Below are 26,300 nucleotides of genomic sequence, written 5' to 3'. Positions count from 1 at the left end.
CTGTTCTTTTCACTTCACTAGCACTATTCACGCACTGCACTACACTGAGTGTCACGTCACAAAGAGTGTCAGAGGAGTTGGCAGTGTCTGTCTCCACTTATGTGCCATCAGTTTGACACTGTGTGTGTTCATCTCCTGGACGTGAGGCACCGCGGCCGTGAACAAGTTCCACATCCTGGAGACGCGTCCTGCGAAGGTGCGTTGATGCTGACACCCGTGGGATCGCGGCACCTCTACGGCGTCACCACCATTGAGCACCGTTCTCGTGCTCCGTGCGGTGACTCTCAGAGGATGACGCAGCCCTGCCAGATGTGGCACTCTTTGCACCTGTGCCTTATGGAACACTACGATTGCCGCCACATCTCTGCGGTGTTCCAGTGAATCAAGGGGACGCTCAGGCTCTGGGTGAGGTGGTATTGCAGCATCTACTAGCCGTATGGCGCGGCGTTGGATGCTGTCCAGTCTCCTTCTGTGTGTGGCGGCACAGGACATCCAGGAGAGCTGCGTACTCAAGGTGGGGCCGCACCTGTGCCTTGTACAGCAGCAGTCTCCCCTTCCTGTCGAGGAAACTGGCGATCCTTCTGAGAGCGGAGATCCTGTGAGAGGCTTTCTTGGCAATGGATTTGACATGGCTGTCAAACCTCAGCCCTCGATCCACCTCCACTCCAAGTATCTTGACGTCATCTTGGAGTGGGAGCAGCAACGCCAAAGACAACTTTCCTGCCATTGCTGCCATGGCGGCTGGGGACCGAGACAACCATTGCCTGTGTCTTCTCCGGCGCGAATGTCACTTGCCAGCGAGCACCCCACTCCTTTATCACTCGTAGCTGCTGATTGATGGCCTCAGCAGCCCGCCCACTGTCCTGGCGTGGATAGGTATAGGAGAGGGTGCAGTCATCAGCATAGGCCTTGACTCCTGGCAGTAGCTGGAGAAGATCATCCACGTAGATATTCCACAGGAGTGGGCCAAGAATTGAACCCTGTGGCACTGATGCCTCCACAGGCAGGGACTCAGATGTTTGCCCGTTGACAACCACCTTGAGGCTTCTGTCCTGCAGGTAATTTCCCAGGAGTCGTAGCAAGCCACCCTGGATGCCTTTAGCACGAAGCTTTTCCAGTAATCCGTTGTGCCATACTTTATCAAAAGCTCCAGCTATGTCCAAAGCAACCACTATAGTGTCCTTGCCGTCGTCGAGGGCGTCCTGCCACTGCCTGGTGAGAAGCATCATTAGGTCGGAGGTTGACCTTCCAGGTCTGAACCCAAACTGTTGGTCTGAGAGGAGGGCATTGTCCTTGAGATGGCTACACACCACCTCTGCCACGACCCTCTCAAACACTTTACCCACCACTGACAACAGGGATATGGGTCTGTAGTTTTTTGGGTCCGTCCTGGAGCTTTTTGTGTGCAGGAACTACTCGAGCCTCCTTCCACACTGAAGGCCAGACGTTTTCCCGTACACAAGTTGTGAACTTGGGTGAGAGGGGCAGCCAGTTCCTGGGAGCATCGCTTCAGCAGGTGCGGGCTGATGTCATCAGGGCCGGTAGCTTTCTGTGTGTCCAGCCCCGCAATAATCGCTTCACCTGCTGATGCGTCACCTCCACCATGGTGACAGTCTTCTCACATTGCTGGACCAGCTGAGGCGGTGGCTGCTGTGGATTCCCCACCTTCATTTTCCAGCAAACAAGGAAGCCAGCAACTGTGCCCTCTCCTTACTGCTGGTGGCGACAGTACCGTCCTGCTTGCTGAGGGAGGGATGGATTCTTGGTGGCCAGTTCCTGTTTGTCCTTAACAAGGGACCACCAAGTTTTGTTTCCTACGCCAGTGCCACACAGTTTCCGGCGCAGGCTTTCCTCCCACTTTTTTAAGGCCCACTTGCTGGTTACCACCATCCTCCTGCATGCAGCCCTATGCAAGTCCTTGTTGCGCCGAGTCGGGTTCCTCTTGTAGCGGAGCCAGGCAGCATACTTTGCCTCAGCAGCAACACGGCAACGGTAGCCAAACCATGGCTGATCCGTCGGTCTGGTGGTGTATTCCCTGTGTGGGACGTGGCGTCTCTGGAGGGCGAGAAGGTGAGAGGTGAGTGCAAGTGCTTCACTCTCTGCTCCTCCCTGTAGCAGAGTGGCCCATGGGGTGTGGGTCAGGTCGCGGCGCAGGGAAGCCCAGTCTGCTTTGTTCCACAGCCAGATGGTGCGGGTGGTGGCCTCGTCCCGAGCCACGCCCACTTCCAGCTGTGTCAGTACAGCGTGATGATCAGAGCTGCCCACGAGCCCCAGCTGATGACACTGAAGCTTGTCCTCCTGGTAGTCTGAGATGACAGGGTCTAATGTCCCTCCTCGTTCATGTGTGGGGAAGGTGACATGATCTGTCAGACCCTGCACCTCAGGAGATTCTCGTAGGCGTCTCTTTCCAGGTGGTGATTGAGATCCCCCACAATCAGCACGTGGCTGCAGCTGTGTGCCATCATCAGGTTGTCTAAAGTCTCAGTCAGGTACAGGAGTGAGTCAGGCCCTTGTCGCGGGGGGCGATACAGGGCACACAGTAAGAGGGCTGAGCGGTCTGCCAGCGTTACTCGGAAGTACATCATCTCCATCAGTGGAGGCGTGTCTATGTCGAGTAGCTGGGCCTGCATTCCTTCCTTGAAGCAGACAGCCACTCCACCTCCTGTTCGCTCCTGTCGGTCCCTCCTCACCCAGTGGGTGAAGCCCTGCATCCTGCCATACGTGGGCTCCACCTCACTGTTCAGCCATGTCTCTGTCACCACAACAACGTCTGCATTGTGTCGTTGCACACAGTTGTGGTATAAGTCTGCAAGGTTAGTCCGGAGACCACGGACGTTGCTAGAGACGACCTTTAGTTGGCGGCGGGGCAAGCTGGCTGTACCATGGTGAGGGATGGTAGTGAGCGAGGCCTGCTAGTCCGAGGTGGTGGTTAGGGTCCGCGGCCGACTGCTGGTACTGGTGAAGAGGGTGGTCCACTGCCGCCCCTGGCTCTGATTCCAGATACCAGGCTGAGGAAGGAGTGGGCGAGGTTGTGGTAAGGACTGAAATGAAGTGAGGTGGTGGGCGGGCTGAGGCGCTGCAGGTGGGAAGGGTGTGGCTGTGTGTCTTTCCACCGTAAGGAGCCGCTGTATGAGACGCTCCTGACGTAAATCGTCAGTTCTGGCGTGGCAAGTAGCAGAAGTGTGTCCTTTCCGTGAGCAGTACTCACACACTTTTGCCTTGGCTCGCTTTTGTGTCTGCTTGGTGGCCTGGTGAGTCCTCAGTCCTTCGCTGGACACCTTCCTCGCGTCCTGCTGCACTTCCCTCTTAGTTTTCTTTTTTCTCCAATCTCCTGATGTGGTCTGAGGAGAGGTTCGTGGGCGAACAGAGGCACCGCGATCTACTCCGTTCGCTGTGTTTATGGAGGAAGAGTCCCTGCTGCTCTGTGTGGCGGTAGACGTGGTAGTGAGTACCGAGCAGTCACTCTGTGTGGCAGAAGGGTGACAGTAGACGCTGGGGAGGTGTCACAGTCGCTCTGTGTGGCGATGGAAGCAGTGGAGGTAGGCGGAGCGGTCGTTGTTTCCCGGGCAGGCGAAGGGAAGGTGGAAGTTGAGAAAACAGCTGAGTGGCGGAGCTGTTGCGGTTTATCCGAGCTCCACCACGTCCTCCACCTCTCAGAGTCCTGACAAACCACCTCCCAGTGTTCGTCAATTGACTCTGCGTGGGCGCTGACTGCCTGAGAGCGTGTGGCTACTTGCGTCTGGCGCTGTTTTGACGCTATCAGCCTGTCTGCTACTCTGAGAGCCGCAGCAAACACGTCTCTGTGTTGTATGATCAAGTCTCGGTCGTCCTGGAGGGACTTAATCACACAGTTTTGTTGAGAGGCTTCCTCAGTGAGCTTCTCAACTAGTGAAACTAGCTCTCCTCTCTCCAAGCCCTCCCACTGACTCTCCCCACTGTCGTCCGGTAGTGGCGTTGGGGGTGTATCAGTCTCCTCGATGATGTAGGTGACGGGGTCCGGGATGTTTGCTTGGAGTCGTAGCTGCTCCGTGTAGCTACACTTGAAGACTGGCGTATCCCCAAGGCAGCTGTTGTGACAAAGGTTACGGCAGGTTTCCTCGTCACAGCTCACGTGTTGAGTCTTAAGTGTTGCTTTGCCACAAACGCAACACCAATTCTGTGGCTGGTAGCCAGGCAAGTCTCTCCTGGCTATGGGGCGATGGGCGGGGCTAGACATTGAGGAGAGGATAAGTGATTCCCTGGGGAATTGTGAAGCCAGGTGTGGGGGCGACAACGAGTGTTGGTTCTAAACGACACGTGCGACACTAACACACTCGTGAACACAGACACTGAACACTGGCACAGAACACAAAGCACTTCCCCACAGGCGCACAAAAAACACACGACACTAACTACCTCTCCCACAAGTCAAGCCAAACCAGCCACGGAGAGAGATACAGGTTGTTTAAAAACTACCTTGGAGAGATTTGGCAACTGTGTGCTGCCTTAGGCCTCGCGTCAGGTCAGGCCCGGGTCTTGGTCACTGCACGGGTACAAACACTCTTTTCAAGTGATTTTTTAACACTATTGCAAGGCTTAGCACACCTTACACTTTTACATGGACACCAGGACACTTAGCACTTCAAGCACTGAAATTTTCACAACACTGCACTTTGTTAAACCACTGTAACACCACGAAAAACACGGAGCTACCACGTGCGTGACCTACCTCTCTCTCTCTCTCTCTCTCTCTCTCTCTCTCTCTCTCTCTCTCTCTCTCTCTCTCTCTCTCTCTCTCTCTCTCTCTCTCTCTCTCTCTCTCTCTCTCTCTCTCTCTCTCTCTCTCTCTCTCTCTCTCTCTCTCTCTCTCTCTCTCTCTCTCTCTCTCTCTCTCTCTCTCTCTCTCTCTCTCTCTCTCTCTCTCTCTCTCTCTCTCTCTCTCTCTCTCTCTCTCTCTCTCTCTCTCTCTCTCTCTCTCTCTCTCTCTCTCTCTCTCTCTCTCTCTCTCTCTCTCTCTCTCTCTCTCTCTCTCTCTCTCTCTCTCTCTCTCTCTCTCTCTCTCTCTCTCTCTCTCTCTCTCTCTCTCTCTCTCTCTCTCTCTCTCTCTCTCTCTCTCTCTCTCTCTCTCTCTCTCTCTCTCTCTCTCTCTCTCTCTCTCTCTCTCTCTCTCTCTCTCTCTCTCTCTCTCTCTCTCTCTCTCTCTCTCTCTCTCTCTCTCTCTCTCTCTCTCTCTCTCTCTCTCTCTCTCTCTTAGTAAGCATCTAAGCCTCCATTGTTGCTTGTAATCTCTTGTAATCCCTTGTAACTCCCTGTAATCCATTATTTTGTTGTACAGGCTAAGGAGAAAACGAAAACATAAAACAACAGTACTCATTTTGTACCTGAGGCTTCTGTTTGTGATTCGTTATGCAGTACTCTCTCTCTCTCTCTCTCTCTCTCTCTCTCTCTCTCTCTCTCTCTCTCTCTCTCTCTCTCTCTCTCTCTCTCTCTCTTTTTTTTTTTTTTTTTTTTACTTTATTACATATTTTTTATACATTGGTTAGTCCAGAGCTTCAGTAGGGTTGCTGAAAACTATTTTTGACATGGAATTAAATACATGGAACAACCAAAATATGCAAAACGAAATTACCAATTATACAAACACGTACAGTACATGTGCTATTTACATGCTATGGTTGTTTAATCCATGCATTGGCAGCAGACTTAAAGGTGTGTAGGGAGGTGGTGTAGTGAAGCTGTGTCTGCATAACCAGATGGTTCCACATTCGAGTGTAACGTGGAAGGAAGGAGCGAAGGAAGGTCTCCGTCCTAGCAAAAGGGACGACGAGTTGGTGAACCCTGGATGTGGCAGCTCTGGTGGTGTGGCCATGTGGCTGGGCCCAGGGCTGGCGGAGTGCAGTCTCTCTCTCTCTCTCTCTCTCTCTCTCTCTCTCTCTCTCTCTCTCTCTCTCTCTCTCTCTCTCTCTCTCTCTCTCTCTCTCTCTCTCTCTCTCTCTCTCTCTCTCTCTCTCTCTCTCTCTCTCTCTCTCTCTCTCTCGCTCAAGCCATTTCATCTTCCTTGTAGGTGTGTAAGTAAAATATTAGCCTGCACCTTCTCTTCCTTTACTTCCTCCTCCTCCTCCTCCTCCTCCTCCTCCTCCTCCTCCTCCTCCTCCTCCTCCTCCTCCTCCTCCTCCTCCTCCTCCTCCTCCTCCTCCTCCACCCCCTCTCAACGTAGTATCGCATTTCAGCAATCCTCGCCACGCCACAAACATTTACTTTCCATCTTTGCTAATTTCCAGGTAGACTCGGAAGCGCAGGATCAACATTGACTCTCTCTCTCTCTCTCTCTCTCTCTCTCTCTCTCTCTCTCTCTCTCTCTCTCTCTCTCTCTCTCTCTCTCTCTCTCTCTCTCTCTCTCTCTCTCTCTCTCTCTCTCTCTCTCTCTCTCTCTCTCTCTCTCTCTCTCTCTCTCTCTCTCTCTCTCTCTCTCTCTCTCTCTCTCTCTCTCTCTCTCTCTCTCTCTCTCTCTCTCTCTCTCTCTCTCTATTTATACCAATTTACATAGATATACAGAGTTTTGTACATTATACATTACATACTTTCGTACAATATTAGGCTAAAGAAGTCACAGTTAATGCCTTCTATCCAGCCTGCCTCTGTCTGTCTGTCCGTAGCAACCACTCATTCACTGTACACTTGAACTGCTCTCTCTCTCTCTCTCTCTCTCTCTCTCTCTCTCTCTCTCTCTCTCTCTCTCTCTCTCTCTCTCTCTCTCTCTCTCTCTCTCTCTCTCTCTCTCTCTCTCTCTCTCTCTCTCTCTCTCTCTCTCTCTCTCGTGGCGTTTTGCAATTATGTTCATGTGTTTTCTTTTGTTTTGTTTGCTCTATTTTGTGCAGTTATTCTTTTCTTTTCATCTCTCTCTCTCTCTCTCTCTCTCTCTCTCTCTCTCTCTCTCTCTCTCTCTCTCTCTCTCTCTCTCTCTCTCTCTCTCTCTCTCTCTCTCTCTCTCTCTCTCTCTCTCTCTCTCTCTCTCTCTCTCTCTCTCTCTCTCTCTCTCTCTCTAAACCCGGTGAGTAGGCAAGATACAATTAGTGAGTTTGTTTGTGTTTTGTAATTTAGTTTCTCTCTCTCTCTCTCTCTCTCTCTCTCTCTCTCTCTCTCTCTCTCTCTCTCTCTCTCTCTCTCTCTCTCTCTCTCTCTCTCTCTCTCTCTCTCTCTCTCTCTCTCTCTCTCTCTCTCTCTCTCTCTCTCTCTCTCAATTCGCTCCCCAGTTTGAAAATAATGTTTTTTTCCTCTTCCTATTATTCTTTTTTTCTGGTTATTAATTAAGAGATATGGCTAATATTAATTTTTCCAGAGTACAGTATATTGCTCTCTCTCTCTCTCTCTCTCTCTCTCTCTCTCTCTCTCTCTCTCTCTCTCTCTCTCTCTCTCTCTCTCTCTCTCTCTCTCTCTCTCTCTCTCTCTCTCTCTCTCTCTCTCTCTCTCTCTCTCTCTCTCTCTCTCTCTCTCTCTCTCTCTCTCTCTCTCTCTCTCTCTCTCTCTCCACCCCCCACAGCTCTGAGAAATCATGAGAGGAAACGAGATGGTGAGATAATTGCAGGTTGGCCTAATTAGTCCCCGGGTACAGGTAGAGACGCGGGAAATGATCGTGTCACTTCAATGGGTACGTTCCTTTGTGACCTCAGTGTGTCGGGAAGCGCTTTGAGCCTTTAATTCACGTTTATATAGTTTTAATACACTTATTGGCACGAAAAATGACTAAACTGGATTGATAAGTGAGTATGTCAATGTAAAATGTGTTCAATTTCTCTTACTTTCAATGGATTATAAGTCATTTGGTAGATGCTTTTATGTTTAATTCACTTTTTTTATCCTCTTTATTAATTTTGTACGTGAAAAGGGTCAGTTATGGACGCGAAAAATGGGAAAACAAATGAATGAATAAATGAGTTTGTTAGTTTTCTCTTTTTCTTTAGTCTCTTTAAAGTGTAAAAGGCAACTGATACATGTTCTAATGCTACGTTCACTTTTTTATCTTTTTTTTATCAATTTGTATATGTGAAGGCCAACGAGGGACAGGAGGAAGGCAAAGCAGATAGGTTAATGAATATATAAATAAAAAGCTCGATGAATTTTTCTTGCTTTGTGCACTCACTGAATTGCAAAAGTAATTGATAGGCGTTACAATCTTACATTTATTAATATTTTACGTGTGAAAGCCAGCTGGGTACACGAAACGTTAAAAACAATAGCAAATACATAAATCTTTTTTTTCAATTTCTCTTACTGTATTGCCTCACTGAACCCAAAGAGGCAGCGGTAAATGGTATATTGTAACATTAATCATCTTATATCTTGGTCACTTCAATATTGTCTCTGCATTAACCCCTTCTATACTGAGACACATTTCTACTATGACTTTTTGTGGTATGATCAGACAGTTTTATTTACATTAGGAAGGCTCTGTGGAGGTCAAAAAATTAATGGCCACAGTCTTCACTATTTCAATCCTCACATAGGTTTCTGAAGCTGTATAAAATCGCCGAATAGTAGCCAGAATGAATATAAAAACGCGGCACGGTACTGAAGGGGCTATTTTCTAGGTTTAAAGGAAGCCAATTAGCTGCACGAAGAAGGAGAAATGGAATACAAACCTGATCAATTTATGTTACTCTCTCTTTTATTGAATCATAAGAGGCAAGTGATAGATGGCCTGAATTCTCTTTTATTTTCATCTTTTCTTTTTTTACTGGTTCCAAGTCAATAAAAACACAGGTAGGGACACCACAAAGCGAAGAAAAAGACATGCTAGATTTTTTCCGTTTCGTTGTACTTTTATAAGAGGCAAGTGATAAATGATCCTGAATTCCCTCTCCTATTTTTTTTATTGATTGTAGATTCAAAAACTGCCTGTTAGCGACACATAAAGTTTTGGTGGGATGGAAAAAAACAAAGGCCTGCTAATTTTTTGTTACTCTAATACAGTCCCGCTGAATCAAATGAGAGACAAGTGATAGATGGCATAATTCTAAATCCACTTTTACATATTTTTTCATCAGTTTTTACGGAGGCCAGCTACGGGCAGGAAAAATTTGCGGGAAAGGGAAAAATGTTTGATAAACCTCCACCCCCGAAAAAGTGAGGCAAAAAAAGACTTATGCAATCCCATTTATTTCCCGTGCATAAGTAATGGACAGTACCTTTGTTTTTTTTTTTTTTTTTTTTTTTTTTGTGCAGTTTTTCATAATCGTATTTTCATAAACAGACCGCTCGTCATTCTTTATACTTTTTTCCAGGAAATTGAGATGAAAAAGACTCATTTTAATACTTTCATGATAAAAAACCAGAAACATTGACGTGATTTGTGGACGACTCGCAGCCTGGACGAGACAAAGGCGACTGTACCAATAACGACACCAAGAGATGAGAAACGAGTCTAAGAAATAATCCTAAAATCAGAAGAATTTTACTTTGTTTATGAGAGGAGCGATATTTTCTTAAGTGGAGACGAAAGATCCTGACTCGAGCACTGCTGCTACATTACGTCTTGATTCAATTCCACGATTCCTGAACTCTCTCGCTGCTTCTGTGTTTCCATCTACCTATGACCTGGTTTCAAGACATTTTTTTTATACCATTTGGGCTTTTCTCAGGAATTTATGGGCTAAAGAGAGTACTTTTTTGGGGGTACCTCCTATCTCAAAGCCCACCCGCTAGGATACCGTTGCCCCGAGTGAGGAAGCTAACCTACACTCGGACCGTGGACAGGATTCGAACCTGTGCGCTTGGAGACCCTTCGCGGACTGGCACCTCAGTGAGCCTTTTTGTGTATTCGTTTTTTGTTGCTCTTGATCGGTTTTTCCTTCTTACATAAGAAAAAAGTGGCAGCTGTTACGTATTTCTTGCTTATTTTGAGAGGTAGCTTTGCAATGGAGGAGGTCGTCACTTAACCCCTTCAGCACTGGAATGCATGACTTTATGGTGTGATTGGACGATTTTATTGACATTAAGGAGGTCAGAAGATTGATGGCCAGAGTCTTCACTATTTTTTTCCCACATGAGTTTCTGAAGCTATATAAAATCACCAAATAGTAAGTAGAATGAATATTGAGACGCGTCACGATACTGAAGGGGTTAAGCTGAGGGAATTAATTTATGACCAAGTATTATGTCGAGTTTATTGAAATTCACGTTTTTTTTTATTTGGATATATTTTCATTCACAAGGGAGGCGAGCCAGAGCCAAAGCAATTTCAGGCAAAAAAAAAAAGGCTTTCTTATTGTCTCCCAAAAAGGAAATGTAAAGAATTCCAAAGTAAGAACCGAGTCAGGAATGGAGATGCCTTGACACCATTCGCTTTAACCACCAAGAAGTATTCCCTGGTTATGTATTGCAGTGGTGACTTTATAACTCTCCAGACCTCATTTATCCTGAAGGACTAACTCTTCAAACTATGTCTTAAGTTTATTCATGCCACGAGAGGAATGCACGTGCCTTCACGTATACATACATGAAGCAGAAATTGAAAGGGTCATAGGAAAAATACAGTAATAAATATAGTTCTCTCTCTCTCTCTTTTATATATATTTATACCATGTGGGCTTTTTCACGGGAATTTATGGGCTAAAGGGAATATTTTTGGGGGGTACTTCCTGCCTCAAAGCCCACCCGCTAGGAAACTGTTGCCCCGAGTGAGGAAGCCTAACCTTCACTCGGACCGTGGACAGGATTCGAACCCTTGCGTTTGGAGACCTCTCGAACCCCAAAGCGCGCATGGTTCCACTGTACCACCGCGGACCCTTTTTCACTTTACCTTAAAATTGCATTGTGTTTGTATTTTTAGTCCAACTTTCTTATTCCGCAAAGTGTGTTTAAGGCAGAGAGCAACTTGACTTTATTATACATGTTTCTGCCACCACGTGATTATAAAATATGGACTCGAACACTCAAAAGTCACGTGTTTTGTCTACGTTTCTAATTTGTGATCTACTCACAATTAAGTCTTCCTGATTTGCTTCCTAAACAAAATTACCTCTTCTTAATTTGACATAACCAATACTACTACCTTAATTTTTACCTTCTATCCAAAAATTACCTCTTTTTATTTTGTGATCCACTCAAAATTACTTCTTCCTGATTTGCCTCCTAACCAAAATCAACTCCTTTTAATCTGTCATCTAACCAAAACTGCTACTTATATTTTTACTTTATAACCAAAATTCACTTCTTATTTTGTGATCTATCCAAAATTACTTATTTATAATTTGCAGCTTAACCAGGATCCTCTTAACTCCTTCCGTACCATGACGCGTTTCTATATTCATTGTGTGATTTTATACAGCTTCGGAAACTCATGTGGGGGATTGGAACAGTGAAGACTCTGGCCATTAATCTTTTGACCTCCATAGACACTTTTCAATGCAAATAAAATCGTCTAATCACACCCAAAATTCATGCTAAAAATACGTCCCAGTATCGTTAGAATTTACCTCGTAACTAATATCTACTCCTCTTAATTTGTGATCTAACCAAATCTAGTACCCTGTTTTTTTTTTTTTTTACGTTCTAATCAAAAACTACCTCTTCTTATTTTGTGACCAATCTAAAATTACTTCTTCCTGATTTGCTTCCTAACCAAAATCATCTCTTAATTTGAGATCTAACCAAAACTAGTGACCTATTTTTTTTACGTTCTAATCAAAAACTACCTCTTCTTATTTTGTAACCTATCTAAAATTACTTCTTCCTGATTTGCAGCTTAACCAGGATCCTCTTAATTTGTGATCTAACCAAAAATGCTACACTAATTTTTACTTTCCAAATAAAAAAATTTCTCTGATTTGTGGCTTCACCAGGATCGTAAAAACTGTTGCGTGTTTATCGTAATCCTCAATATTAACTCTCCAGATTTTACAAGCACGAGTTAGTAAATAGATTTTTTTTTCTACATAAATGACGGACGGCGAATAAACTCCAGCAGCGAACGAGAATCTGCTTACGGGAAAAGAAAAATGGAATAAATATCGAGTAAAACATTAACAAAATAAATCATACATCGTTTCTGCTTTACGAGTGGACTCAACTTACGACCGGAATTGAGCGTTAATATATTCGGCGTTAAGTTTACAAGCAGTCGATTCTTACGTAGATTCATTTCTGCGACGGCGCCGTAACTTTTACATAGGCGTGAGAATCTGCTTATGGCGTAAAGAAATTGAAAAATATTGACTGCAACGCGCGGACATAAATCTCATCTCTGAATTTATGACTCGGCTAGACTTACAAATAGCATTGCGGGGCTGCCTTTATTTCCAGTGGTAACTTTACAACCAACCGAGCCGTGAATTATGCAAAGAACTGAGGAAAAATGCCTGAAATCGCGTATTTCCCTCATAAACAGTGACAACATTACTTAACTCACTCACGAATTGTCCTCATAAAGTGTCAAAGCTTACTGATTCAAATGTCTTCCTTACAAATAGTGTCCAATACACATATATCACGTAACTTCCTCATCAACAGTGTCCAAATTCCCTCATTCACGTATCGAGCATTGATACAAAGTGATTAAAGTAGTTTTTTTTTTTTTTTTTTTTGCCGGTTTTTGCAGAGATTAATTTAGGTTAGAACATCTTAGGTTAGGTTAGGTTAGGTTAGGGTAAGTTAGGTCATATCAAGGCACGCAATTTTTTTCCTTTATCAGTTCAATTGTTTTAAGTTAGATAAGGTTACGATAAGTTAGGTCAGACTAGGTTAGATCAAATTTACTTATGGTTCAATCAAGTCAGTTTGTGTTACATTAAGTTAAGGTTATACTATATTGTTTGTTTATGCCAAGCCAGGACAAATATTAGATACAGTAAGGTCAGATTATACTAGACTAGATTACGCTAAACTATGTTATACTATATTAGATAAGGCCAAATTACATCAAACTACATTGAGTTAGACTAAATCAAATAGTCGGGTTAGGTTAAGCCAAACAGGATCAGGGTAGGTCAGATGAAGTAAAGTTACGCTATGTTAGGTTACTTAAGGTCAGAACCGAGTTATATTACTTCAAGATATGTTAGGTCATGTTATGTTAGATTATGTCAGCTCAAGTTACGTCAGGTTTTATTAGGTAAGGTCAGCCAAGGTCAAGTTAGTATACGTTATGTTAGGGTCCCCTCACTGAGCCGCCTTGCTGAGGGTCACTGGCGCTGCGAGTCCCCTGCACAGCCCGAATTGCTTACTAATAAACGACCATTAATTCCCCACGCTGTTGAAAGCCGCTGGAGACTGTGGGAATCCGTGCCTTGGCGTGAGAAGGCGACCAAAGTGGCTATCTCTCTCTCCCGGACCCCTTTCTCTCTCTCTCTCTCTCTCTCTCTCTCTCTCTCTCTCTCTCTCTCTCTCTCTCTCTCGTCTTTCTGTTGTCTTTCTTATCAATTCGTTTATTTTTTGTTATTTTTCATTACTTTATATTTTTCTAGTGCTCTCTCTCTCTCTCTCTCTCTCTCTCTCTCTCTCTCTCTCTCTCTCTCTCTCTCTCTCTCTCTCTCTCTCTCTCTCTCTCTCTCTCTCTCTCTCTCTCTCTCTCTCTCTCTCTCTCTCTCTCTCTCTCTCTCTCTCTCTGTGTGTGATAAATGAATGAATGAATGAATGAACGAATGGAAAAATATGGCTTAGTTTAGACAAAAGTATGTGTGGATTCTATACCTTTCCCTCCCTCAATCTCTCTCTCTCTCTCTCTCTCTCTCTCTCTCTCTCTCTCTCTCTCTCTCTCTCTCTCTCTCTCTCTCTCTCTCTCTCTCTCTCTCTCTCTCTCTCTCTCTCTCTCTCTCTCTCTCTCTCTCTCTCTCTCTCTCTCTCTCTCTCTCTCTCTCTCTCTCTCTCTCCCCTTTGCTGTTGAATTTCACATAGTCTATTCTTTTATCGAATTACAATTTTTCCCCGGCACTTCGAAGGCCGTGACATTGGTTTTCGTTCGGAAGACTTGAATGATAGCGCTCGTGTTCTTCTCTCTGTCTCACTTCGCCCTTCCACAAACCCGCAAGACTTTCTGGGAGCGTTGGAGAAGTTCGCTGTGTGTGTGTGTGTGTGTGTGTGTGTGTGTGTGTGTGTGTGTGTGTGTGTGTGTGTGTGTGTGTGTGTGATATTTGGTGGGGATTTGGTAGGAGAGGGAGGGTGGAAGGTAAGGAGAGAGAGAGAGAGAGAGAGAAATTAAATTATGGTATTGAAAAAAAATTCAGATAAACATAGAAAAAAAGGGAAAACCGTAAATTGAATAGACAAAAAAACAAAAGAGTAGATAGAATGAATTAAAACACGGAAAAGAAGAAGGAAGAAAGGGTTACAAAATTAATAAAAGCATTGACAGAGAGAGAGAGAGAGAGAGAGAGAGAGAGAGAGAGAGAGAGAGAGAGAGAGAGAGAGAGAGAGAGAGAGAGAGAGAGAGAGAGAGAGAGAGAGAGAGATACAAACAGACAAACAAACACCAAAAAATGTATGTATGTATGTATGTATGAACGAGTAAACCCGCGTCTGTATGTTTAAAAGCAATACGCTGTAAGGTTTTATTTCAGCATTTATTTAGACTCTATTTACGTTCACCCCCTCCCCCCCCCCGCTCCCTTCCCCAAAAGTTTTCCTCCGCTGCGAGTAATGATTAAAACTCGCCAAGCAAAATTCCCCTGGAGTGAATGAATGCGTAGAATACAGGACGCTGTTCGGAACTCTTCTCTCCGGATATTGCCAAACTCACAGCGCTTCAGAGTACGGTGAATAGATGAATACCCACCCCTCCGCCCCTCTCCTCCTATGAGCACATGCCTCGTAGAAAACGGGAGAGAGTATAATGCTACAATGCTACTTTCAGCACCACAAAGGGATATCCAAGAATCATCATTTGCTGCAGAAGTTTTTGAAGCGTTTTTAGGATTTTGTGTGTTTTCTGTGTGTGTGTGTGTGTGTGTGTGTGTGTGTGTGTGTGTGTGTGTGTGTGTGTGTAACTGTGTGGGGAAGTGTTCATGGTTGTAATGATAGATGTAATAGTAGTTGTAGTAGTAGTGGTGGTGGTGGTGGTAATGGTAGTGGTGGTAGTAGTAGTAGTAGTAGTAGTAGTAGTAGTAGTAGTAGTAGTAGTAGTAGTAGTAGTAGTAGTAGTAATAATAGTAGTAGTAATAGTAGCAGCAGTGGTGGTGATGGTTGTGGTGGTGGTGGTGGTGGTGGTGGTAGTAGTAGTAGTAGTAGTAGTAGTAGTAGTAGTAGTAGTAGTAGTAGTAGTAGTAGTAGTAGTAGTAGCAGTAGTGGTGGTGGTAGTGTAGTAGTAGTAGTGGTGGTGGTGGTGGTAGTAGTAGTAGTAGTAGTAGTAGTAGTAGTAGTAGTAGTAGCAGTGGTGGTGGGGGTGGTGGTAATAGTAGTAGTAGTAGTAGTAGTAGTAGTAGTAGTAGTAGTAGTAGTAGTAGTAGTAGTAGTAGTAGTAGTAGTAGTAGTAGTAGTAGTCATAATCGTGCTATGAGCCAAGTTTCGACGAGCAGTAAAGAGGAGTCGTAAATTTTAAGTCGTACGTAAGTTTCATGTCGTAACCTGACGAGGGGGATTGAACCCCTCTCTCTCTCTCTCTCTCTCTCTCTCTCTCTCTCTCTCTCTCTCTCTCTCTCTCTCTCTCTCTCTCTCTCTCTCTCTCTCTCTCTCTCTCTCTCTCTCTCTCTCTCTCTCAGTCCTGTTAAAGAGAATCCAATCGGACCTGCAAATGGAGTCGTGGAGCAAATGGAGTCGTGGAGTACACACACACACACACACACACACACACACACACACACACACACACACACACACACACACACACACACACACACGTCATTACCCCTCCTTGGTATACAAAAAAAGCGCCTCTCTGAACCCTTTATAAACCTTTTGTGAATCCTTTTCCTCTATTTTCAAAAAGTACACGTGGGAAGAGACGCAAAATGAGAGAGAGAGAGAGAGAGAGAGAGAGAGAGAAATATAAAAAATAAGGAGGAAAAACAGGGAATGCCACTCTCAGAAAGAAAACGGGGTAATGAAAGAGAGCCTGAACTAAATTATGGGAAGTACTGTATGTCTGTCTGTCTATCCATCTGTCTGTCTGTCTGTCACATTGAGGGCAGGTCATATACTTAGAATCGTCAGGAAGGTCGTAGTAAGGTCGTGCTAGTTTGTGTTATGTTTCGTATTCTTTCTGAGTCGTAACTCGTAAAGCTGTGTTATTCGTCTCTTATCGTTTTCCTTGCTCTGTGATGTCCTGCGTAATTGGGGCTAATGTTTCTCTTGTCTCTTCTTATTAGGAACATACGTAACGTTGTAGTGGTAGTAGTGGTGGCAGTGATGGTGGTGGTGATGGTGGTGGTGGTGGTAGTGGTGATGGTGGTGGTAGAAGGATGGAAAAGGAGCAGAGAGAGAGAGAGAGACAAGTAAGAATGATAATGATATTCTCTCTCTCTCTCTCTCTCTCTCTCTCTCTCTCTCTCTCTCTCTCTCTCTCTCTCTCTCTCTCTCTCTCTCTCTCTCTCTCTCTCTTCTTTCTTCGTTCTTACATAATTACACATCATTATCACAGTTTTTTCTTCTTACCGTCTTTTATCACCAGTTTGTCCTTATTTCCTCCTTATTCGTGGCAATAACTCTTACCTTTGCTCTCTCTCTCTCTCTCTCTCTCTCTCTCTCTCTCTCTCTCTCTCTCTCTCTCTCTCTCTCTCTCTCTCTCTCTCTCTCTCTCTCTCTCTCTCTCTCTCTCTCCATGGTCGTTTGGAAAGTGAGCTTCATCCCTCCCTCCTCTCCCTTCCCTCTCCTTCTCTTCCTCTCCCCTCTCCCTTCCCTCATCCTGACCTCCACGCCCCCTTGCTTTCCTCTCCCTCCTTCTCTCCATCTCTTGTCTCCTTTCTTACATGTTTTGCTTCTTCCTTCCTTCCTTCCTTCCTTCCTTCCTTCCTTCCTTTTTTCTTTCCTTCCTTCCTCCTTCCTTTCTTCTTTCTTCCTCCTTTCCTTCGCCTCTGATAACCTAACACTTGAAAGGAAACCAAAAAGAGGAAGAAAAAAACTGAAATATAAATGAGAGTCAATGTAATGCCGTGTTTTTTTTCTGTGTCTCCTCAGGTGTTTTGCTCAGGTGTCCTTCGTGACCTTGAGGTGTTGTAGTGGTGGTGGTGAAGTGTGCTAGATTGCGCCTTTAGTTAATGATAGATTGGTGATGTTATGTGATGGTGGTGGTGATGGTGGTAGCGTTTTGTACGACATTGTATCTTTAGGTTAATGACAGGAAGACAGGTGGTGATGTTATGGGGTTTTAAAGGTGTTTTTTTATGTGGTGGTGGTGGTTGTAGTGGTGTTGGTGGTGGTGGTGGTGGTATGATTGATCTTTAGTTAATGATATGAAGACTTGTGGTGATGTTTGGCGATATTTTTGTTGTTGTTACTTTTTGCTTTTATTGATTTTTCTTTTCTTCTTTTTCTTTCTTCTTCTTCTTCTTCTTCTTCTTCTTCTTCTTCTTCTTCTTCTTCTTCTTCATCATCATCTTCTTCTTCTTCTTCTTCTTCTTCTTCTTCTTCTTCTTCTTCTTCTTCTTCTTCTTCTTCTTCTTCTTCTTCTTCTTCTTCTTCTTCTTCTTCTTCTTCTTCTTCTTCTTCTTCTTCTTCTTCTTCTTCTTCTTCTTCTTCTTCTTCTTCTTCTTCTTCTTCTTCTTCTTCTTCTTCTTCTTCTTCTTCTTCTTCTTCTTCTTCTTCTTCTTCTTCTTCTTCTTCTTCTTCTTCTTCTTCTTCTTCTTCTTCTTCTTCTTCTTCTTCTTCTTCTTCTTCTTCTTCTTCTTCTTCTTCTTCTTCTTCTTCTTCTTCTTCTTCTTCTTCTTCTTCTTCTTCTTCTTGGCTAAAGTGTCCGCCAGGTGTGTTATCCTTGAAGCGGGCAGGTGTGAAAATTGTTTACGTCTTTACCTAATTAGTCTGGAAGTTTATGTGTTTTAGGTGAGAGGAGAAAAAAAGGAAAATTTTGTTTGCATTTAATTTTTCACATTTTTTTTTTTTTTAATTGCTGAGGTTGGAGAGTGATATATTTTTGAGGGGACGCGATATTTTGGTGATAATTTAGTTTCTCTTGGTTTGGTTTGTTTTTCATGAGTGTTGTTAATATGGAAAGGTGTTACAGTAAACGATATCAGTATTGAAATCATGTTATTGCCTAAAGAAGATTGACTGTGCTCTGTTCACAATAATATCATAGATTTTAGTAATTTTCATGCGATATTGTTATGTTTCCCTTTTCATGAGATAGTGTTGGGATTCCCTTTACATTTCACTCACTGTACGTTTTGCAATCGCACTAATAGCTTTGAAATCCGTGACATCACTTCCGCTTTGAGTTTTACGTCGGTGAAAGTTGATTCACTGTTGATTTTTGTGCTTCTGTCATCCTCACCCACGTGTATTGGCCAAGTGGTTAAGTAAATTACATATAACTGACAGGAAAAAGGTAGATGAATGAGATGAAAGTCAATTTTAATGGTGAAATTATCAAAAACGTTAAACCGATGCACAGTTCCGATAAGAAATAATGTCACAGATTTTGTTTACTTTCATGAGATACAAATTGACTGCGTTTTATTTGATTTCACTCTGTTTATAATGCAATCGGACTAATAGCCTTGAAATCCGTGACGTCAATTCCAGTGTAAGTTGTGCAGAGGTGAAAGTTGATCTAGTGTTGGCTTTTATGTTGTCGCCACCCTCTCATGTGTCTTAACGAGGTGTTGACGTGAATTATACTGTGTTGACGTGGGGAAGGATGAGTGCCGGATATTTTCCTCCTTGAGATTTACCCTTTGAACATTTTTTTCTTGACATTTCTCTTGTTTTCATCACTCGCCCCACTCCTTATGCTTTTTCTCCTTCGCTCTTTTTCTTCTTTTCCTTGATGTTTCCCTTCTTTCCATCCCTCACTCCACTCCGTGTGCTTTTTCCTCCTCCTTTTTTTCTTCTTTTTCCTGATATTTCCTTTCTTTTCATCCCTCCCTCCACTTCTTACGCTTTTTCTTCATCTTTTTCCTTCTTTTCCCTGACATTTCTTTTCATCCCTCCATCCCCACTCCTTACATTTTTTCTCCGCCTTTTTTTCTTCTTTTCCTTAACATTTCCCTTCTTTTCATCCCTCGCCCCACTCTTTGCGCTTCTTCCTCTTGTTTTCCTTCTTTTCCCTGACATTTCTCTTCTTTTCATCCCTTTTCCCACTCCTTGCGCTTTTTCTTTATCGTCTTTTTCTTGACTTTTCCCACCAGCACCTTTCTTCATGCACATTTTTAGCACTAGTACATTTCCCCTAGTAGATAATTAGACATGTTTCCCCCTTGGACATTTTCTTACTGGACGTTTTCTTCTCCATGTACGCACATAACCTGAATCAAAGTAAAAAATCATCTTCTTCTAAACCTTCTGGAGTTGTATATGAAGGAAGTCAGTCATTTCTTTTCGGATAATCGTTATTTCCTTTTTTTTTCTTTTTTGTCCTAGTGAAATGCCAGTTCCAAAACAAAGAAATATCAAAAGGAATGTTTGAAATATCTGGGATCGTCTTGGACCCTCCCACTTGAAAGAGTTAAAGTTACAGGCAGTAGGAAAGACAGTCAGGTGTTGCCCAGGTGTCGTGTCTCTCTGATGAACAGGTTGTAAACTAGATTATAGGAAATTACATCTTACTGACGAGAAAAGAGAACTAGATGGACATTTTTGTATAGAATTTTTACCTGTGTAAGTGTGTATATTTTTCTAAGTGTTCTCCAGGTGTCGTGACCGTAAGACGAACAGATGTCAAATTAGATTATAACAAACTACAGTAAATTGCATCTATATTGACAAAAAAAAATTGATAGAGATGGAAAACCTGGTATGAATTTTCACCTGCGTGTGTTAGTTTTCTTCTATTTCTGCCCAGGTATCATCTAGGTGTCGTGTCCTTCATATATAAACAGGTGTCAAATTAGATTATAGCAAACTACACCTGAATGATGATAAATAGGAAGCATATGGAGACACTAGTATACATTTTTCCCTGACTGTGTACATTTTTTCTGCTCAATCGCCCAGATGTCGTGACCATGAGACGCATATGTGTCAGAGTGAATTACAGCTTGCCCTAATGCAGAATTCATGGTCAAGAATCAGAGTCAGGGGAGTCAGCATGGCGTGCGTGACCTGCCTCTCACTCTCACTCCCACCCTCCCTCACTGTCCTGTCCTCCCCTCCCATCACCTACGCTGCCCACTGTCAATTTGTTCCCCTTTCCTCCCTTCTGCATTTTTTTCACGTCCTTTTTTCGGCGTCTGTTGTTTCTTTTATACGCTTGAGAAATGATAGGTAGGAGAGGAAAGGTATTAGTGGTGATGGTGGTAGCAGTAGCAGAAGTATCAGCAACAGGCGTGTCATTAGAGAGGTAGGAAAAGTGGAAGAAGCAGAATAAAATAGAAGCGTCAATAGTAGCAATAAAAAAATGTAGGAAAAAGAGGAGAAATAGAAATAATAGCAGTAGTAGGAGTAGTAGTAGTAGTAGTAGTAGTAACAGTAGATGAGTAGAAGGACAAGAAGAAGCAGTAGCAGAAGTAAAAACAATACTAGTGTCAGTAGCAGCAGTAAAAAAATGTAGAAAAAAAAGAAGAGAAATAGTAGGAGGAATAGTAATAATAGCAGTAGTAGTGGCAGTAACAGCAGACGAGTAGAAGAAGAAGAAACAGCAGCAAAAATAAAACGAAAACAGTCTCAGTAGCAGCAGTAAAAAAGTAGAAAAAGAAGAAATAGCTGGAAAATAATAACAATAGCAGTAGTAGAAGTAGACACAATAGACGAGTAGCAAAAAGAGAAGAAGCAGCAGAAATAGAAACAATAGGATTGTCAGCAGCAGTAGCAGTAAAACAAAAGATAACAAGGCACAGAAGAGCCTAAGGTGCCTCGTGGACTGTCTCAAACTCCAACGAAGACACAGAGATCCGGAAACGCAGGAAAGAGAAGAGAAAGAAGAGGAACAGAAGGAGTAGGAGGAGGAGGAGGGTCACAGGAGAACCCGGGCAGAGAGAGACAGACTAATGCGGTTGTTGTCATCCCTGTCTTCACTCACACGGTTAATATTCGTTCACAGTGTCTTCCCACATTGAGTCTCGCGCTCTGTGCCGGGAATGTGGTTACGGAGGAGGTCTCGGGCTCAAAGTTTAAAGCCGAATCGACATTTTTAAAGAAGTTAGCCTGAGCCGCGCGGAAAAACTCCCTTGTATCCTCGATAGATTTGTTATTCCAAGATAGATATTCACTTGAAGCTGACCGTCCGCCATCCGCCATCTCTCTGACTAGACATGGGGCCAGCGAAGGTCAGGTCAGGTCAGGTTACCCAGATACTCACGAGGGAGAGCGAGAGGGTTCGGTGGGGATAAAGAAGAAATTATGGTTGTCGTTCCTATTGGTATTCTTGGTGATGGTGGTGGTGGTGGTGGTGGTGGTGGTGGTGGTTGACATATCGTTATTGTCATTATTATTGTTACTATCACTACTATTATTACACGTGCTATTACATACTTGTTTTATTTATAGTAGTAATAATGTCAGTGGTGGTTTTCAGCGGTAGGGATAATAATAGCAGCAGTGCTAGTAAAAGCAAAAGGAGAAAACGGAAGAAAAGGAAGAGAAAAGGAGGAAGTTTCATCTTTGCTACCTTACATCCTTTACTTTAATTTTCATTAGTATAGCGTATATCAGGCAGCGTCGTGTGAGCCGAGAGGTTTGCTACTTCCTTGTCTTCCTTTGCGTTATGTTTTTAGTATAACAAAATTAACAACAATCCACCCCAAGCCAAAGAAAGCCAAACCAAACCAAACCAAACGAACCGAACACAACGCAATCTAGATTCTAGTAATGAAATATGGGTTTCCTTTCCCTTAGAGTACAACATCTGAGAAAAAATATAAAATACCACTGATACAACACAACACATACTAGGAAAAAAAAAAAACATTTAAAACTACAAAACACACGTCACTTTTCATTTCCTTCTCCCTTTTCTTGTTATAAACACGTTCCGTAGCAAGATGAATTAATTTGTTCACGTGTTTCTCATTTAGGAAGAAAAAGAAAAACGGGTAATCTCCACTTGCAAGAGGTCGTGTGTTTATCCATGTAAATTAGGCGCGATGGAAGCGAGGCACTCAAGCATTTCCTCTCCTCTCTCTCTCTCTCTCTCTCTCGCCTTCCCTCTCTCGCTCTCCGGATGAACAACATTAGGAATTAGGAAGTTGCAGCTGCATTTATTTACTTCCGTCTCCTCAAAGTGCTGCCCAAGTTGCCTCATTAAAGTATTACAAAGTGTGGGGAGGCGTTAACGAGGCGCACCTGCGAGCCGGGACACCTTTGGGCCAGGTAAAGAAATGTGCACCATCATCATGACTCAGCATTTTGAGATTAAGTAGGTGTTATGCTTTATATCTTTCTATGTTTCTCTCTCTCTCTCTCTCTCTCTCTCTCTCTCTCTCTCTCTCTCTCTCTCTCTCTCTCTCTCTCTCTCTCTCTCTCTCTCTCTCTCTCTCTCTCTCTCTCTCTCTCTCTCTCTCTCTCTCTCTCTCTCTCTCTCTTTCCATTTTGCAACTACCATCTATTTTTCCTTCATTTTCTCCCCGGTTTTCGTTACTTCTCTTCTTTTCTCTTCATTTTCCCCAAAACTCTCTCTCTCTCTCTCTCTCTCTCTCTCTCTCTCTCTCTCTCTCTCTCTCTCTCTCTCTCTCTCTCTCTCTCTCTCTCTCTCTCTCTCTCTCTCTCTCTCTCTCTCTCTCTCTCTCTCTCTCTCTCTCTCTCTCTCTCTCTCTCTCTCTCTCTCTCTCTCTCTCTCATATAATCAGTCACACACGTTCAGGACAGAAGGAAATTGTTTGTCTTGAGTGTTACCGGTGACCTTGACGAGAAAGGTGAGGCTGAGGCACCAGCTGGAGGAGGAGGAAAAGGAGGAGGAGGAGGAGGAGGAGAAGGAGAAGGAGGAGGAAGAGAAAGAGAGGCAGAAGCAGGAGAAAGGACAAGATAAGTAATGGTCTCCTCTGAAAGAAAATTAATGTCTGCTTCATCTCTCTCTAAGATTTTTTTATTCTTCTCTCTCTTTTCTTTACTTTCTCTCTCTCTCTCTCTCTCTCTCTCTCTCTCTCTCTCTCTCTCTCTCTCTCTCTCTCTCTCTCTCTCTCTCTCTCTCTCTCTCTCTCTCTCTCTCTCTCTCTCTCTCTCTCTCTCTCTCTCTCTCTCTCTCTCTCTCTCTCTGTGCTTTGTAAGTTGCTCATTTGCCTTTTTCTGTCCAGTTATCTCTTGTCATTCTCTATTTCTCATTTCTCTCTCTCTCTCTCTCTCTCTCTCTCTCTCTCTCTCTCTCTCTCTCTCTCTCTCTCTCTCTCTCTCTCTCTCTCTCTCTCTCTCTCTCTCTCTCTGTCTGAAAGTGATATTGATGAGATGCAGTTGAGTTCCAAGAGAGAGAGAGAGAGAGAGAGAGAGAGAGAGAACTCATTCATTCATTCATTCATTCATTCATTCATTTATACATACATTAGATCATTAACATTAATACATCATAAGAGAGAGAGAGAGAGAGAGAGAGAGAGAAAAAAGGAAGATCACAAGAAGAAAAAGACGAAAAAGAAAAAGAGAAAAATAGAGAAACAAAAAATAACTCAAAGGACACACTGAGAGAAAAAGAGAAAGAAAAACAGATAATACACACACACACACACACACACACACACACACACACACACACACACACACACACACACAACGACGTGAACCCAAAACCCACGAAATTCACCTCACCACAACTCCTCCAAAACACGTGAGTCATTTCAGGTATCGAACTTAGAGACGTGAGACCAATAATGCACCAGGGCCTTAACCTTGCATGGCGTACCGGTCCTAACCTCCCCTCGGCAGCTGTAAGGGTCACTCAGGGAGGCAAAAACAAAGCAGATCCCTAACCACCAATTTCTCCTTCCCTCCTTCCCTTGCCACGCTACGGTACTTAAGGGAAGGAGAGGGAGAAGAAAGTGAAAAGAGGGGGACAGGAGGAGAGGGAAGGTGAAGGAGAAAGGGGAAGGAAAAAATGGAGATAACAAGAGGAAATGAGAGAAGGCAAGGAAGTGGAGAAAAGAGTAGGAGATGAGAGAAAGAGAAAGGAGGAGGAGAAGGAAGATGTAAAAGAATAGAGAAGAGTGAGAGAAAGGAGAAGAAGGATAAATGAGAATGATAAGAAGAGGAAGGAGGAAGTAAAAGGGAAGAGAGGAGATAGAGGAAATGGAGAGAGAGAGAGAGAGAGAGAGAGAGAGAGAGAGAGATGAAGGAGTAGAAAAAGGGAGAAAAAAGAGTAGGAGGGAGTAGATGAAGGGGAAGGAGAAGGAAAAGAAAGAAAAAGAAGAAGAGAGAGAAACAATGAGGTAGTATAACATAACATCACTTTATATACACCACGTCACATCGCATCGTTCGTAATATCTTGTTATTAAGTGTCATTTATTACAATCATGCATCCCGTTACTCTTCCTCTTAATAACCATGATGAATGAAAACTCTCTTTCACCCTCTCACTCTCACGCTCTCCCACTTAGTAAAAAAAAATGAATAACAGGTGATTATGTCTCGGGTATTAAGAGACAACGAACATTGATTGTCAAGGGGTAAAAAATAAAGGAAATAAGGTGTGCTAAGGAGGCGTAATTCTAAGACAGGAGGGAAGAGGAAGGAGTGTCATAATGGAGGTGAGGAGAAGGAGAGGATGTGGAGGAGAGGAGAAGAGGAAGAAGAGTGAGGGTCCTGATGCCTGGGAGAAGAAAATATGGGAGGTAAAGGAGATAGGAAGAGAGGAAGAGCGAGGGAAGTGCCGAGAAAGAGGAGAACCGTAGGAAGGAAGGAAGGAAGGACAGGAAGGAAGCACACGAGGATAAAACACACAAAAAAGAGAGTTAAGAAGAGAGAAGGAAAAAAAAGTGAATGAGGGAGGGAAGGATTTCGATGGACAGACAAGGGAAGGAGAAAGGAAGGAAGGAAGGAAGGAAGGAATGAGGGAAGAAATAACTAGGGAATCCTTACAATTTATACCACCTATTTGTCCTGCAGGAGGGAGGGAGGGAGTCCTTCGTAGAGGCTCATCCTTCTTCTGGAGCGGGCGAGAGGCGGCGTGGTGGCGAAGGAGACAAACGTGACGCGGGGAGGGAAAGACTCACGGCGACTCACGAAAAGAGTGACGCAATCCTAGAAACGAAACAAGCACAGACACGTTACGTCACTCGTCTTCCCTGCTGGATCTTCAAAGCGAGGGGTGGTGAGGTGTAAATCTATCCCTCTTTCTCTCTCTTCCTATTTATCTCCTCTCTCCTTCTCTCTCTTCACGCTACACTGGGAATCACGACACAGGAATCACGGAATCACTCGCCCACGCATTGCTGTCATTTGTTTTCGGCGCCTACACCTCCGCACTTCGTAAATCTTCCTCCCTCATTCACTTATCGGCGGAAGAGGAGAGGAAGGCGAAGGAGGAAGAGAAGGAGGAGGTGGGCGGGGGTGTGGTGTGTCTAGTGCCATGATTGTAACTTAGGCGTGAGGAAGTGAAAGTGTTTAAGTGTGTGTGTGTGTGTGTGTGTGTGTGTGTGTGTGTGTGTGTGTGTGTGTGTGTGTGTGTGTGTGTGTGTGTGTGTGTATGTGTCTGTCTGTCTTTCCCCCTCCGGTTCACAGTAAGACAGTTAGTTCACTTCAGTTCACACTCCTACAGTTCAGTGGCGCGACACGGTGCTTCGGACAGGTGTGTTTCTCGTAATGGCAGGTGTGTTTCTTCCCTTCTTCCCCCTTCACAAACGCCCGCACGCACTCACGAACGCACGCACACTCGATCGCTTTTCTAGCCAACTTGTCCAGGAATTTTAGGGAATACTTCACTTTCTGTTCCTCACTGCCACACTCCCAGCGCCGCGCCTCGCCATGCCTGCTTGGGTTGCCGATGCCCGTCTGAAGGCAAGCAGGTGCGGTAGAGCAGGTAAGTGTGACGGCCAGGTATGTGTGTGCGTATGTGTGTGTACGTGTGTGCGTGTTGGTGGCAGTGCTCGCGTCGGTGTGTAGCGGTCGCAGGGAGGTCTGCCCGCACACTGAGAGTCTTCACCAGTGCTGTCCGCCTCCCTCTCTCTCTCTCTCTCTCTCTCTCTCTCTCTCTCTCTCTCTCTCTCTCTCTCTCTCCCCCCCAGTCTCTCAAACTCCTTATCCTCCTCCTCCCCTCCTCCTCCTCCTCCTCCTCCTCCTCCTCCTCCTCCTCCTCCTCCTCCTCCTCCTCCTCCTCC

The 26,300-nt window shown here is 44.2% G+C and overlaps 1 protein-coding gene across 1 annotated transcript in view; it reads right to left on the bottom strand.

Moving 5' to 3' along the window:
• The window catches only part of LOC123507618 (hemicentin-2-like), a 133,349-nt gene extending 107,251 nt beyond the window's left edge, over positions 1–26,098 (bottom strand). The window contains exon 1 of the mRNA XM_045260633.1: positions 25,063–26,098. The gene's annotated coding sequence lies outside the window, so the exon portion shown is untranslated. The remainder of the gene's footprint in view (positions 1–25,062) is intronic.
• Between the last annotated feature and the right edge of the window lie 202 nt (positions 26,099–26,300).

This window comes from Portunus trituberculatus, chromosome 23 (assembly GCF_017591435.1).
Source record: "Portunus trituberculatus isolate SZX2019 chromosome 23, ASM1759143v1, whole genome shotgun sequence".
Taxonomy (NCBI): Eukaryota; Metazoa; Arthropoda; class Malacostraca; order Decapoda; family Portunidae; genus Portunus; species Portunus trituberculatus.
Note: the sequence above shows the minus strand (reverse complement) of the source record. Positions and strands in the feature narration are given on the sequence as shown.